Consider the following 14,769-nt stretch of genomic DNA (forward strand, 5'->3'; position numbering starts at 1 on the left):
TGTTAAAGCCAAATATATTTAGTGAATATGATTTTCCTTTAATGAATTGTTTTAAATATCAATACATAATTGCAAATAAATGGAAATGAAGGAAAATTCATAAGTGTATAATTGAAAATAAAGTAAAATTCATGCTAATATTTATTATTTATTAATAAAAAATTTCATGGAAAAAATCATTGCTAATATTTGTTATTTATTAATAAAATATCTGACTGTTATTACATAGATAAAAAAAGACGTAAAACAAATCAAATTGAAAAAGAGTGTCAATCATCAAATTGAAAAGAGAGTGAATCATTCTATTTCTTTTATTTTCAAACATAGCAATTTTGACTCTTTAGTGATGGATGCATTGTCATGTTCAAGATCAATTGTTTCTAAAGATTCCAAACTGATAGCCTTTTGCTCTCCAAGTGAGTTGCTAGTTGGAGTCTGGCAAGTATTAGCAACAACCCCTTCATCTTTGCTATTTGAATCACCACCTTCAATAACTTCCTAAATTACATTTTAAAAGGTAATTATTAGCGATAAACACTAATAAAAGTATCCATATATTTTTATTAATTTTAAATACATAATATAAAAGTAATAAACCAAAAAAAATACATAATATAGATAAAAAGAATTACCTTTAATTAGGTATATTTGAGATATGTTGAAGGAAATTGGAAGGTTAATATTCTGCATTGTTATCGGGAGGTAAATCGGTGTGCTAATGCGTTAGCTAAGCCGAGACATACTTTTAATGCTTCTTTAACAGTTTTTGAGGATTTTCCTATGAAGCTGATCTTAGACATGCTACCCCGAGGCATATTGTTGTGTAATTTTTTTCTTTGTCGGGCTTAGGCCCTCACTCTTACCAAAGAAATACCTTATCCCAATTGATTATGAATTTGTGCGATCAGCTGTAATCCATATAACAACAAAACAACAACAAAGCATAAATTTAATCATGTAAAATAAAATACAAAATATGATATATTGATGATATGTTTACAATACTAACCATTGGTAGTAATTTTGACATCTTGCCACTCAAAATCTCAAATATTAGAGTTATCATAGAAGAAATATATACAAACAACAAAACAACACTAATCACTGATTTTAAAATTTTTCGTGTGTGATGAGAGGTCCGTGTGTGATGAGATGATCAAAGACAGATAATAAAAGAGGTATTTATAATGAATAATAAAAATATTAATATTAATATGAATTAATATCATTTTATATGAGAGTTACAAAATATTAAGTAATATAAATATGAATTATATTATATGAATGTTAACTTAAATATGAGGACTATGTATCAGTTTTTTTTATTGAAATAAATGTATCAGTTTTGTTAACATAGAATTCTAATAGAGATGTGAATTAATTAAATGGTGATTGTATTTAAATTATGCATTGATATTCAAAACGGTTTATTAAAACAACATTATATTCACTAAATATATGTAGCTTTAATACTCATAAATTAATTAATTACAACTATTTAATTTTTTTAATTTAAATAAAATATTATTAATCACTTATAATAATATTTTGAATTTTTTTAACAAATTAATAAAATGTAAATAATAATAATAATAATAATAATAATTGAGGTAATAATAACTAAAAGTGTGTATCTTAAAAATATAACCCAATGTTTAAATCAATATATTATAAAATTATATATAACTTAAATATATATGTATTCTAAATATTCTAAAAGTTATATAAGTTGACTGAAAATAAATTAATATTAAAACAAATTAAAGTCATTTGCTCCTTTGATTGTCAACATTCAAAGGAAACTGAATATAGAATTGTATAAAATATTTATTATTATTATTATAATTATTTTAAATATTGATATATGAATATTATATTATTTCTATTATTATTAATTTATAAAATAAAAAAATAGTTTATAATATCAATGATAATAGGAGTTTATATATTAAGATTAACATATATTCAAAATAAATATATACTTAAAATTTTAGGATTAATTATATTAGTTATAGTTATAATTATTATGTTTATTATTATTATTATTATTATCATTATTACTATTTTAGTTATTATTATTTTGGTAAATGAGGTTTTATTAATTTGTAGAATTTTGTAAGGATGACATATAAGCACGAGGCTATGTGAGATGACAAAATATAAATATGTGTGTAATAAGATGACCAAACAGAGATAATGAAATAGATATTTATAAAGAATAAAAAAAATATTAATATAAATATGAATTAATATATATGTATATATATTTGGAAGTTACAAAATATTAATTAATATAAATATGAATTATTATAATTACATAAATATGATTGATGAAAGATACTCCACCCTTTTTTTATTTTGAAATAATACTCCACCGTTTTAACAAAATTTATTTAGTACTACCTCCGTTCCTTTTTATAAGAGAAAATTCATTTTTTAGGTTCATTCAATAACTAATGTATTTGGTCTATTTATAGACTAAATACATTGATTATTCAATGAACCTAAAAAGTGAATTGTCTCTTATAAAAAGGAAGAGAGGTGGTAATAAAAAAAATTAATTTGAAGTTAGTATGGAAAAGTTGAAAAAAGAGTAACTATAAAACTGATCACACGTAAATTTTTAATAGGAGAGAATCAATTAATGATGGTTGAATTTTGTTTTAATAAAATTCATAATTGTAGCATTTGTTATAATCCATCGTTTTTGTTTTATTTAGATTATATTCCACCGTTTAAAAAAATATATGCTCAATATTATAAATCAAATTAATAACAATTATTTGGTTTTTTCTTGGAATAATATGTAGCGACTGGTTTTCATTACATTTATTATAATTAATTCAAAATTTATAATATTGAGTCCACCATTTTAAAAAAATATATGTTCAACTATTATGCCTAAAATTAATAATAATAATAATTTAATTTTTTTTCTTTTAATAATATGTAGTGATTGGTTGTCATTACATTTATTATAAATTTTTTGTATAAACTTATTTTATATTTGTTTTATATATTTAGATATTATATTGTTATTATTCTTTTCTTTTATTATTATTAGTTAAATATTATATATTACATATTTATATAATTATTATTAATATTTGTGGCTGAATATTATTTTAAATTTAAAATAAATTAAATAATAAGGACTTTAAATTTTTTGTTACAAATTAAATACAATCATTTTATTTTTTAATTTAAATAAAATATTATTAATCATTTATAACAATAGTTTGAATTTTTTTAACAAAATTAATAAAATATAAACTTATAAAAATTTATTTTTATTTTTAAATCTAAAATATATTAAATAATAAGCATTAGGATTAGGTTTGTGTCTAGGATTGTCATGATGACAACCTTAGATTTATATTAAGGAGATTATTATTATTATTATTATTATTATTATTATTATTATTATTATTATTATTATTATTATTATTATTATTATTATTATTATTATTATCTCTTACTATTATTAGTTAAACATTATGTTATTATACATTATTTATATAATTATTATTAATAGTTATATTTAATATAATATCAAATAATAAAAGTTAGAATTAGGGGATTGTATTTATATTTTTTATTTCTTATCCATTATAAATTATTTGTATAAACTTATTTTATATTTGTTATTTTATTTTATTATTATTATTAGTTAAATATTATATATTACATATTTAAATAATTATTATTAATATTTGGCTGAATATTATATTATATTATATTATTATGATGATTATTATATTTATTTATTTTTAATATAGGGTTAAATTAGCAAAAGTTAAAATTAAGATTTTTATTTGGATTTACTGTCAAGGTGACATGTGGCTCAGTTTTGTTTAGAGATATTACCAAGGTGACATGTGGCTAGGGTTGCCATCATGACAACCTTAGATTTATATATACTATTATTATTATATCTACCCGTGCGAGGCACGGGATAAAAATTCTTATATTAAAAAGAATATTTTATAATTTATTTCTTAAAATTATTATTAAATGTAATCATTAAATATAATAAAGCATCAATATTATTTTAAAAACTTCTATTAATAATAATATTAAAATAATTAATTATCTTCAATTTTTATTTGATTTTTGACTTTGCTAATTTCAAACTATTATATATTTTTTATTTTTAATCAATTTCTCTTTATTGTTTGATGGGAGGGGAAATTAGCCGTCAATGTTTTAGAAAAGGATAATGTGTATTGTGTGGTCATAAATCAATTATAAAGAAAATAAAAAAATAACGTGTTATCCAAGACCATAGAGAATACATAATAATTTTTTTTTTAAAATGAAATTATTAATTTACTAATATTTCTTAAAGTAGAAGCTATTAAAATTGTTTAGAATTATGCCACTTGTCAAAATTACCAATAAAAATGATTATAAAACTCTAATTGTCTAGACAATTTACAATATAAAGGAATTGTAAAAAAATATCATTGAAATTTTCAATTCAATTTTATTTACTCAGTTGTCTAGCATTTTATTAGGCGTGTCCCGTACGTTGCACGGAGTAAAATTGATTAATATTAATGATAAACTATTTTTATAAATTAAAAATAAAATTGAATAATGTGTATACCCAATAGACCATTTGTATTACAATTAAGATTTTGCAAAACTTAATTATATTAATTTGCACTACAATTAAGATTTTGTTAAACTTAATAATATTAATTCATATATTATATAAAAAAATTGAGATTACGAATGAATATTGGAAAAGTGGACTACTCCAAATAAAACTTAATTATTTGAATATTTAAAAAGGAGAAGGTTACGATTGAATATTGAAAATTAATAAAAGAGAAGTTATTCCATTTTAAATAATTAAATATTGAAAAAAAGATCTTTCTAAAAATCATAATCATTATTATAATTATAATTATATTATATATTTCTAAAAATAAATCCAAAAATATAAAAAATTATATCATATTAAATTAATTAAAAAAATAGTTCAATATTACAATTTATATATTTAAACCAAACAATACATATATTTAAATCTAAATACATATCCAATCCATATTCCAGTACAACATTTATGGTTCATAGCATTACAATGTACAAAGAAATTCACCCTATCCTAAACATGTCTCTCTTCCATTGAGCATGTTCATGCTCCAACTTTAACTTACCTAAGTTTCTTTATGATCAACTCACCAAGACACAAGTCATTGTCATCTTGTGGCCCTCTTTCAAATTTTTGTGCAACATATATAAAAAGCACTACCACATTAAAATCCAACGGCTTCATGCCATTTTGCCAGTATGGACTTTCACAAGCCTGCAAAATCTATCGGCTTCATAAAGACATGTACAACATCTAATACAAAGCAGTTCAACATGGATCAAGTGTTCAAGTAAACGAATTAGATTCAAACAACTGGTCATCATGAATATCTGAGACATCCAGTTTAAATTACTTTCCAATTGTTCTCAAAATATTGCAAGGCTACATTGATCTTCATCCAAACAGTCCACATCAAGATGCTCAAAACATATTCAAACATAAAAACAGTCCCAGTTCAAAAGAGAACAATTGTAAGCATGAACATCCCATATGCCGTACATACATCCTGTGCACTAACATCAGAAACATAAACACAACTTAAAAACCAATTCCAAACAAAATAAAAAAGCAAGCACCAAATACTAACAGTTAAAAAAACAATTCCAACAATAAAAAAGAACGAAACTCACAGAATAAAAACAACATTAATTATTATCAAACAATAAAACTTTATCAATTCCATTAAGACAAAAAACACATCCTCATCATGCACAAAATACTTAGTTTACACATACACATACACCCAATTTAATATGAAAAAAGTTAAACTAAGCATTATAAATTAGATAACTCTACTCCATCACCAGAGAAACTTAAACATCAACCTCTCAACTTCCTAGTAGCTATAAATAGAAGTAAAACTTGATCATACAGTGAATGAAGCAAAAGGGTAACTTAAAAGGTTAAAAAGGAATAAACTTATTTCAATTAATCAAATCAATGAATTTGAGCGTTGATCTGAAAGGGCATCAGAGAGTTCAGTGGTGGCAGATAAGACTGAAATGAGTCCTTTTAATTCATCAAAATCATTTGATCTTTCAGGGTTGCACATGCTGTTAAGATAACCAAAGACAAATCAGTGATAAAGAAATAAGGAACTTGTGTTTGAGAGTATTCATCCGCCTAGGCGAAATACAAATAATAATAAATGACCATATAAATATTTATCATGTAGACCAATGATAAGCTTACACTACCTCTATTGAACCCTCTTTAGCCACTTTCACACCGACAAACTACATACCCAAATCCTGTAGTGAAATTATAGTTCACAGATGAGTCCTCCCTATTATTATCTCTTTCTGTTGCATGTATAAGTGAAAATCGACTTTTGAAATCGTCAAAAAAGAATGAAAGTCCTTTCACTTACCTATGTGACTCAACCATGAATATATGCATACATAGAAGGCAAATTGAGGTCATATGCATGTTATGACCATTAAAAAACACATGAAACCCATCAAAAATTGTTCTGCATTAATGTCCCCTCTTTCAGTTTTGTTTCCTACAAAATAAACAGTACAACATAACCAAACATTCAAAACCTTATACAATTATCAAAACATCCATCTTAACGAACATATCAAACAAATTTCTATATTAAAATTAAAGCCCAAATAAACAAAATCTTAAATTTCAATCATAAGATTCCCATAGTAAAAATCAAACTAAAAATAAACAATTTGCATTTTAAGTTTAAATAATCAATCAAAATAAAATTTTTGAGACAAAAATCAAACAAAATTTGCAAGAACTGCAAGGAGGGAGGCGGGAATTAGCAAAAGAGAAGAGGAAATCAACAAATTTCGAATTGCAAGAACTGAACAGGAGGGAGGCGTGAATTGGCAAAGGGTTTTTTTTACCTATTTATAAACCCTAAATCCAAAGGCTGCTCATGATGAGATTCATTGGAAGAATGCATCGAGAAGAAAAAATTTGAAGAAAAAATTTGAAGAAAAAAAACGCTGCATCGAGAAAGGCTGCATCGAGAAAGAGGAACAGTAAAAGGTTGCATTGAGAAGGAAAAATTGCAAGAATATGAAACGCTGCATCGAGAAAGAAGAAGTAAAAGGTTATATCGAGAAAATCACATTTATAACTGTTAATTTTTTATAATGATTCAGTTTAAAAAAAAAACAAAATACATAATAAATAACATAACATATATATTTATAGTAATGTTACCAAAAATAGAAATATTATAAATAGCAAAGGCTTTAGAATTGCGCCACTTGTAAGACTTGCCCAAATACTCCTTTAAAAATATTATTATCTATGATGATTCAGTTTAAAAAAAACAAAATATATAATAAATAACATAACATATATATTTATAGTAATGTTACCAAAAATAGAAATATTATAAATAGCAAAGGCTTTAGAATTGCGCCACTTGTAAGACTTGCCCAAATACTCCTTTAAAAATATTATTATCTATGATTAAGATAAGATTAAGATAATCCAAAAGAGATTAAGTATGATTTTCATGTGCACGATTGCTCTCTTCTTCTTTGTATAAAAGGTTCACCATTTACATAATTCGTTTGTTGTGTATGAGAGTATGAGACATAATGTGCATATTAAACAAGCAGAATATACAAATACTTAAGTTTCATACTATTTAGATATTTACATTTATAATTATTTTGGCCAAATTTTTATTTATAATTTGTTTGTAAGTTTTTATGTTATTGATTTGATTTTTTTAGTCTTAACTGTTGGTGCACAAAGAATAAAGATAATGACAAGAGAATAAACAAAAGAATAACGGCGCAAAGATTAATGAGAGAATAATGATGTATATTCTACTTGCGTTGTTAATAAATGATAGCTACTACAAGGCTATTTATACAAAAGAAAAATTGTCACCTAAGCCCTAACAGACTAAACTTAGTGAACAAGTTTAGGTACAAACAGTACAGTACTACAAAATACTAAAGTACCCTTACTACTAAACGGCTAAGCTAATGGGACCCAGAAGGTAACATCTTCTGGTCAACACTATCTTCTGAGTAACCATCAGAAGATCAGCCCACATAAGAACTTCTGATGCTCATCTTCTGAATATTGAATTACTCTTCAATACCTTCCCTTAATTCATATTCTTCAATCAAAGCTGACAACGCCAATTCCATCCCTTAAGAGCAGAAATTGATCCGTCTTGATCGCCTTCGTCAGAACATCTGCCATCTGCTTCTGGGTGCTACAGTGCACAACTTCTAATGTTCCATTCTGGACTTGGCTTCTCAAGAAATGATACTTAGTCTCAATATGCTTGCTTCTTCCGTGTAACACCGGATTCTTGGCAAGATTGATTGTAGACTTGTTATCAATCATCAGCTTCAGAGGCTTCATCACTTTAATCTTTAGATCTTCTAATAAGTTCAGAAGCCACACGGCTTGACATGCAGCTACAGCGCCTGCAATGTACTCAGCTTCACGGGTTGATAGAGCAACAACAACTTTCTTCTTAGAACTCCAAGAAATACGACCTCCCAGAAACATAAACAAATATCCAGAGGTACTCCTTCTATCAACTCTGTCTCCACACCAATCAGAGTTAGAATAACTCAATAACTCTGATTCTTCCTTTCTCCCAGAAGGAAACAATATGCCAAACTTCAGAATTCCCTTGATATACCTCAAGATTCTGATAGCAGCTTAGTAATGGGACCACTTAGATTTACTCATGAACCTACTAACCAATCCAACTGCATAGCATATATCAGGCCTGATATTACACAAATACCTCAAAGAACCCACCAGTTGTTTGAAGATCGTAGCATCAACATCTTCACCTTCAGAGTCAGAGTCCAACTTCTGATTCGTTTCTGACGGTGTAACAGCAGCTTTGAAATTCTCCAGCTTGAATTTCTTCAGAAGTTCTAACTCATACTTCAGCTGATGCAGAATGATACCATCTTCTGAGTACAGAATCTCCATCCCTAGAAAATATGACATTTTTCCAATGTCTGTAATCTCAAACTCATTCATCAGCACCTTCTTGAACTTCATCAGATCTTCTGGACAACTCCCTGTAAGCAATATGTCATCAACATAAAGACATAACAGAATCATGTTGCTTCCAGAATGTTGCACATAAACTCCATATTCCATCTCACACTTCTGAAACCCTTGCTTCTTGAAAAATGAATCAATTTTCAAACTCCAAGCTCTGGGTGCTTGCTTCAATCCATACAGAGCTTTGTGTAATTTGTACACCATCCCTTCCTTATTCTTTTTCACAAAGCCAGGGGGTTGTGACACGTATACCTCCTCTTTTAATGGACCGTTCAGAAATGCAGACTTTACATCCAGATGCATCAAGGACCAACCTCTGTTTGCAGCTAACGCAATCACCAGTCTGATTGTTTCATGTCTAGCTACAGGAGCAAACACCTCAAAGTAATCTAGCCCAGGTTTCTGAAGAAAACCTCTTACCACTAGCCTCGCTTTATGTTTACCAACTGATCTATCTGGCTTCAGTTTTACCTTGAAAACCCATCTGACGCTGATGGACTTCTTCTTCTTTGGAAGTTCTGTCAGCTTCCATGTCTTGTTTCTTTCTATAGCCTCAAGTTCTTCTTTCATGGCATTCAGCCAGACTTTCTTCTTGAGCGCTTCTTCAATACCCATTGGTTCAGAATCTACTAACATGGCACACTGAATAACCTCTCCTTCTGAGTCAACTTCTGTGTCTTGCAACATGTCAAAATCTGCAAACCTTCTAGGTATAGTTCTGACTCTTTATGGTCGCTGAGCTACTTCAGAGTCAGCTACTCCAGAGTCACCACCTTCATAATCATCTCCAGAAGCTTGTCCTCCAGACTCTATGTCTTCAGAGTTTTCCTTTCCAGAATCATGACTACCACCAGACTCTGGATTATCATCAGAATCTGGATCAGAATCAGATTCACCATCTGACTCATCTTCAGAAGATTCTTCATCTTCTGACTCTAATTCTTCTTCAAAAGTTATCTCTACATCAGAAGTTGGTTGAGACTCTCTCTAATCCCAAACTTCTGATTCTTTCACAATGACGTCTCTACTGACTTCAACTTTGTTAGTCTCTAGACAATAGAGCTTGTATGCACCTGTACTATGGTACCCCACCAATAACATCACTTTGCTCCTATCATTCAACTTCTTCCTTCTAGCTTCTGGAACGTGTTTGTAACACACAGAACCAAAAACCTTAAGATGACTAACACTTTGCTTCTCCTTAGTCCACTTCTCTAAAGGAACAATTTCCTTCAGCCTCTTCGTTGGACACCTGTTGAGCACATATGCTGCAGTAGCAACAGCTTCTCCCCATAGATTATGAGGAAGCTTCTTCTCTTTTAGCATACTTCTCGTCATATCAAGCAAAGTACGGTTTCTACGTTCAGCAAGACCATTGTGTTGAGGATTATAAGGAGCAGTAACCTCATGCTCAATTCCATTATCATCACAAAACTTCTGGAATTCTGTAGAGTTATACTCGCCTCCACCATCCGTTCTGAGAATCTTTATCTTCTGACCACTCTGCTTCTCAGCCTTCAGCTTGAACTTCTGGAATTCTGTGAATACCTCAGTCTTAAACTTGATAAGTGTTACCCACGTCATTCTTCTGAACTCATCCACAAAAGACACAAAATACCTATTTCCTCCAAGTGAAGGTTCTGGAAATGGTCCACACACATCAGAATGCACTACTCCCAGAGCATGCTTTGCTCTTGGAGCAACTTCTGATACAAATGGCAATATGGGTTGTTTGCCTTTCATGCATACCTCACATGAATTCTCAGGCTTCACAATCTTTGGAATGCCACGTACGAGCTTCTTAGAACTTAGATGCCCCAGGCTTCTATAGTTCAGATGCCCCAACCTCTTATGCCACGGCTTACTGTCTCCTTCTGAGCCTTCAGCACTCAGACACTCTGTTTCAGCTGTTTCTACATTCACCTTGAATGTTCTGTTGCTTCCCTGTTCAGATTGCATAATCAACTTCTGATTGGAATCATATAACTTCAAGAGGTTGTTCTTCATAACAACTGAGAAACCTTTCTCAATGAGCTGACCCACACTCATCAGATTGCTTTTGATTCCAGGAACATACCAAACGTCTTTGATCAGAACATTCTTCCCATTCTTTACTTTGACTTTGACATTTCCCATACCTTCTGCATAAAGATACTTATCATTAGCACATCTGATTTTTGTCCTCCGTTCAGAGTCAAAATCTATCAGCCATTGTTTGTTTCCAATCAAGTGATTTGAACACCCAGTGTCCATATACCACCATTCTGATGAACATCTTTCGTCAGACTCTGAAGCCATCAATAGCACAGGTTCATCATCTGAACCTCCTCTGGCTATATTTGCTTCTTCTGATCTCCTTCCTTTGTTTGCCAAACAGTCTCTAGCAAAATGGCCTAACTGTTTGCAACAGTAACATTGAACTTTCTTCTTATCCTTTCCCTTCTGATATCTCTTCTCATCAGAAGTTGAGGCTTCCTTCTGGAATCTATCACCACGTCTATGCTTCTGGTCCTTCTTGACAAAAGAAGCCTTTAGAGCTTGCTCAACTTCTCTCTCAGAAGTTCTCTCAGTCAGACGCAACTCTTGTGCTTCTAAACTGCTTTGCAACTCTTCTATTCTCATGGTTTCCAGATCTTTAGAATGTTCAATAGATACAACAATATAATCAAATTGAGGAGTAAGTGACCTCAATATCTTCTCTATGATTACTTGTTCAGAAAGGGTTTCTCCACAAGCCTTCATCTCATTAGTGATCAAAATCACTCTAGAGATATACTCAGAGACTTTCTCATTGTTCTTCATGTTGAGATTCTCACATTGCTTTCTCAGGGATTGAAGCTTCACCTTCTTCACTGATACGTCACCACCGTAACACCTGACCAATATATCCCACGCCTCCTTTGACGTCATAGAATCAGCAATCTTCTCAAACACATTCACATCCACACATTGATGGATGAAGAACAACAACGCCTTTTGATCTCTCTTCTTCGTTTCTCTCTGCGCTTCTCTTTGTTCTTCCGTTGCATCCGCTGCAACCGGAACATATCCTCCAGTGACAAGATCTAGAACATCTTGAGCACCAAATAATACACGCACTTGAATCATCCATCTATTCCCGTTTTTACCATCAAGAACTGGAAGTTTGGTATTCAAATTGCTTCCACTCATCTTTAAACGTGTCCAGACAAAAACAGATTTCACTCACACTCACACAGTGTTTCCCAACCCACAAACAGCCAAGAGAAAAATGTGATTCAACACAACTTTGTTTCCCTGAAACAAAATCAATCACACAGTCACACAAACTCACGTTCACTCGTGTTTCCCTGTGTTTGGAACCGGAGCTCTAGATACCAATTGTTGGTGCACAAAGAATAAAGATGATGACAAGAGAATAAACAAAAGGAATAACAGCGCAAAGATTAATGAGAGAATAATGATGTATATTCTGCTTACATTGTTAACAAATGTTAGCTACTACAAGGCTATTTATACAAAAGAAAAATTGCCACCTAAGCCCTAACAGACTAAACTTAGTGAACAAGTTTAGGTACAAACAGTACAGTAGTACAAAATACTAAAGTACCCTTACTACTAAACGGCTAAGCTAATGGGACCCAGAAGGTAACATCTTCTGGTCAACACTATCTTCTGAGTAACCATCAGAAGATCAGCCCACATAAGAACTTCTGATGCTCATCTTTTGAATATTGAATTACTCTTCATAGTTGTTAAATATTATTGAAAATCATATTGTTGAGGTCTTTTGTATCCTGATTATACTTAAAACTGTTTTCACATTGTTAAAATAATTATCAATTAAAATCACCTTTTTATATTGTTGTTCCTCTTGATTTAGTCTTTCTTTTAAACTAGATGGTAAACCCAATATTCTATTATTTATGTATCATTTTGATTTCAATGATTTCATGTATCATTTTAATTTTAATAGTAGTCAAATGTTATTGAAAATCATATCGTAAGGGTTTTTTATGTCATGATCATACTTAAAAATGATTTTCACATTGTGAAAATAATCTATCAGTTAAAATCACCTTTCATATTATTATTTATTCATTCGTTTAACATATATATGTTAGACTCAATATTCTATTTTTTATTTATCATTTTAATTTCAATAATTTCTTAAATAAATTAATATTTGTTTTTATTAATTTAAAAATTGTGTATACAATTTTTAAATATACGGTTAATTTTTAATATTAAAAGTCATCACATTTTCTGCGTATCAATTTTATAATATTGTAACTTTATAAGATATTTTCCATATTTTAGGATGCTAACCTTTTTTATCATATTAATGTGTTAAAATAAATTGCGATCAATTTGAAATTTTATTAATACAGCATAAATATTATCAAATTTTTCCTAATTGCATGGATATTTTTACATTAAAATTATTATTATTATTATTATTATTATTATTATTATTATTATTATTATTATTATTATTATTATTATTATTATTATTATTATTATTATTATTATTGTTGTTGTTGTTGTTGTTAACAGTGAGAATGAATAAAACGGTTATATATCATTGTCAACTAGTTGCTTCTGATTGAAAGCAACAAAATAATACATACTATTTCAATCTATGTGTAATTTTTACCATTTTTAAATTAGTATGTAACTTTGTCTAGTCTTTTGTAGGTGAATAAATACTCATAAAAAATACATTAGCTATACCATACTCAATAATGTCTAACCATACAATAACCCAACTTAAGGTTAAGTTGAAGAACAAACAAAACACAACCTAACTATATATGATATAATATGGCGGCGCATATATTTGACAATGAATTATAAAATACATAAGATCCCGATGTTAACATGACAATATATCTGTGATTTATATAAATATTTCACTTTTTTTTTCTTTTTATAGTGGAGATGTTCACATAAATTGTTCAAGAAAGAATGTCACAAACGCTTCATGGAAAATGACTAAACCCATACTTAATTATCATTTAATTATATATCCATATTTTGTAAGTATTAATTAATTATATCATACTAATTGTAATATATAGTAAAGTAGGTATTCTTGGCAACCTGAAACAAGAAGAACCAATCAAAGGTAGAAAATATGGACATAAGGGACCCATTGAAGAGGATATGATGATGTAGTAGATGATGGTGTGGGCATGAAAGAGGCTTTTATTTTGCTTTAACCACCATGATCAACACCATCATGTAATGTATTTTAAGAGTTAGTATATGAATGACATCATAGCTTAAGCAATTTGGTCAAGTAGGAGTGTGGGACCTATCTTCACTTATAGCTAAGGGAACAAGAAATATGTGACTCTATCTTTTATTGAAGGGTGATAATTAATTTGACAAACGCATCATATGATAGAGAGATGCAATTTCATATCATACATGTAAAGTATTTTTCTTTTCAAAATCAAAAGGATAACAGGCGTGTTTAGAGTAAAATGGGGGTGGTAAATGAGTTGTGTAAAGTTGGTGGTAACTTACACCTATTGGATCAATAGAAGTTGAAAAGATAGATTAAGAAGAGAGATATACTATTTATTTTGTTTGAAACGTCAAAGAATTAAGAAAAGGGCATCAAAGAGTGTGAGTCTATTTTGATCAACCTAAAGTGTGGT

This window comes from Vicia villosa, linkage group LG7 (genome assembly GCF_029867415.1).
Source record: "Vicia villosa cultivar HV-30 ecotype Madison, WI linkage group LG7, Vvil1.0, whole genome shotgun sequence".
NCBI lineage: Eukaryota > Viridiplantae > Streptophyta > Magnoliopsida > Fabales > Fabaceae > Vicia > Vicia villosa.